The following is a 3,140-nucleotide window of genomic DNA, read 5'->3' as shown; positions in this document are numbered from 1 at the left end:
AAGCAACAACAAAAAGCTCAAGTTATACATGTGATGGAGAATGAGTCAACTCAAAGCTCAAAAATCAGTTATTTAAGATCTGAATGAGGGTGAAAAAAGTCAAGCTGAATGCAATCTTTACTACAACAGAGGTGATAATTATTATGGGACTAAGATGAAGAAATGATTATTATATCAGGGCTTTAGCTGGGCTTTAGAATAAATGAGGGAACATCTGAAATGAAATTTGAGGTGACAATACCATCAGGGAGAAATCTCAGTAAAGTAGGTTAGCCAGCTGTAGAATGTGCATTAATCAAAGGGGAAATGCATACACATGGAAAACATGTTGGGAAAGTGAAAACAATTGTTGAGGACTTCTTTGTTTTTATTAGAGATGCTAGTTGTTATAAAATGCTCCTAGGAAATTAAATGTGAAATGAAAAAATTTATCACTAGATGGGAGTCTAGACTAAATGTAATCTCTAATGTTAGTAAAGTACACACAGTACTTTAATGTGTGTAAGGTTGCATTCTAAGTGTTTCTCATGAATTAATTTATTCTTAACAACAGATATGAATATCTACATATACATATCTCCACTTTATGAATGAGGAACAAAGACCCATAGATGCTGAATAATGTACTGAAGTAAATATAGTCTAAAAAAGGCAGATGTATTAAGCTCACCCAAATATTCTGACCTCAGATCTCTGCTCTTAACAATTACACTTAAATACAGCTTCTCCATTTTTTAAGTGTGATGTCCTTGAACAAATATAATAACGCTTTAAATTCTCATTGTTGTTCCAATAAGAATTCAGGCTATGCCATTTGGTATAAAATTTTATTTTTCCAAGGATATCAAATTTACTAGAATTTTTATAAATATTCTTAAATGCTTATTCCCAATACCCTCTCTGTTGTGTTCTTAAACCCAAATATGTAATGTGAGTGTAAAAATGACAAATTTTTTTTATTTAAAAAGTAGGGAACATGCGTGTAAATAAAGCTGTATTTAGAAATTCATCATTCTTGCTCTAGTGTAATGAAAAATATTTATTGATAAATAGCAAACTCATTGTTGCCAGAATTCAGTGAAATGAAGTCTATGAATAAAAATAAGCAATCTGAAATATATATATATATATATATATATATATATATATATATATATATTACACATGCCAGGCACTAAAGAATATATGGATTTGATTCAAATCATGCTTTTTTTATTTAATCTTGTACTGGACTATTTTTGTTCATTTACATCCAAATCTACTTTAGGAAAAATATATTATTTATTGAAAAAGTGCTTGAGTCTACTCAGCAGTCAAATTTAGAAAAATTGACAAAATTTACAAACATTGATTTAAAAGAAAAATCACACAATAGTTCTTTTGAAGAGAGGCACAACAAATGTTTGGATCTGACAGTTGGATTCTATCAGTTTTAGTAACTGTTTTCTTAGACCATCCTGAGATCACTGATATTAACTACATCCTGGGGTCTGGAAAGTGAATGTTTGTCAGCTGCCCAATTTGTTCTGAAAATGTTAGCTCTCAAGAGAAATCTCCGTCTTTCAGACCTGTCTTTTTTCACATCAGCCTCTAGCTGCCAATGCCAAACTATGTATACATTCCTGAAAGTGAAAGTTTCTCAGTCATGTCCGATGCTTTGTGACGCCAGAATTCTCCAGGCCAGAATACTGGAGTGGGTAGCTAGCCATTCCCTTCTCCAGGAGTTCTTCCCAATCCAGGGATGGAACCTAGGTCTCCCACATTGCAGGCGGATTCTTTACCAGCTGAGCTACCAAGGAAGCCAAAGAATACTGGAGTGGGTGGCCTATCCCTTCTCCAGCAGATCTTCCCAATCCAGGAGTCCAGCTGAGGTCTTCTGTATTGCAGATGGATTCTTTACCAGCTGAGCTACCAGGTAAGCCATATATATTCCTAAGAGACGTCAAAGATCCTATATCTACTAATTAGCTAGAAGGGAATATTAGAGAGTTTCTCTCTCAATCACACACACATGCATACACACATAGCTTGTAGTCAGTAAACTGTGAATATGGCATAGTATTTGCAACATTGCTTATCTGATTTCTTCTTAAAGTTTTGAACTTTTACAGAGTAGCAATTGTAGATCATTTTGTGAAATACACAAAACAAGCCTTTAACGTCTTCAGTCTGACACAGAATAAGTGGCTTTTTTTTGAAATGCAAATTTTTCTATCTAACTATTCTGTTACTCCATATCTCCCTCCTATTGCGATGACACATAAAGACCTGAAAATCTCACACATGACATGTATGTTAATATCTTACTAACTTCAGAGTAGTTCTTATTTTGTATCTGCTTTGCATGTTCCATCATCATATATGCTAGAGCATCATCTTTTGCTACCTGAACAATCTTAGCATTTTTGACCATAGATGTATGAGTTTATATCTAGACTCTCTATTCTGAAGCACATGTAGTAAAATTGGAGTGATTCAGAAAAGATTAGCATGGCCCCTGTGCAAGAATGAGATGCAATTTGTGAAGCATTCCATAGTTTTAGGGCTTCCTTGGTGGTTCAGACAATAAAGAATCTGCAATGCAGGAAACCTGGTTTCAATCCCTGGGTCAGGAATATCCCCTGGAGAAGGGAATGACAACCCACTCCAGTATTTTTGCTTGGAGAATCCCATGGACAGACGATCCTGGTGGGCTACAGTCCATAGGGTCACAAAGAGTTGGACACGACTGAGTAACTAACACTTTCACTTTCCCTGTTTGTTTATCCTCATGACAATATTACACTATTTTAATTATAGTAGCTTTATAATTAGTCTTAAAATTATATAGGGAATGCTCTCTTCCAAAAGTGTTTAGCTATCTTAGATCATTTGCATTTATATATAAATTTTAGAATGTTTGATTATTTCATCATAAAACAACTGTATTAAGTCTACAGAGCAACAATTAAGTCTTTATTTTAGTCTTTTTTCTAATTTATATCAGTAATGCTTTATAATTTCTAATTCTCAGCACTTAACATACATTGGATCAAATATATCACAAGATATTCATGTTTGTTGATGCTACACTAAATGACACTTTTAAAAAGTTCAGTTTCCAGTTTTTCCTTGCTAGAACACAGAAAGACAATTGGCTT

General features: G+C 33.8%; 1 non-coding gene across 1 annotated transcript; it reads left to right on the top strand.

The window, feature by feature from the left end:
* Positions 1 to 2,437: 2,437 nt before the first annotated feature.
* LOC128066299 (U6 spliceosomal RNA) lies at positions 2,438 to 2,541 on the top strand. Its single transcript, XR_008201204.1, has one exon. It is a non-coding gene; the product is annotated as a U6 spliceosomal RNA (small nuclear RNA).
* Positions 2,542 to 3,140: the final 599 nt, after the last annotated feature.

Source organism: Budorcas taxicolor, chromosome 20 (genome assembly GCF_023091745.1).
Source record: "Budorcas taxicolor isolate Tak-1 chromosome 20, Takin1.1, whole genome shotgun sequence".
NCBI lineage: Eukaryota > Metazoa > Chordata > Mammalia > Artiodactyla > Bovidae > Budorcas > Budorcas taxicolor.
This window is presented reverse-complemented; position numbering and strand designations above follow the sequence as displayed.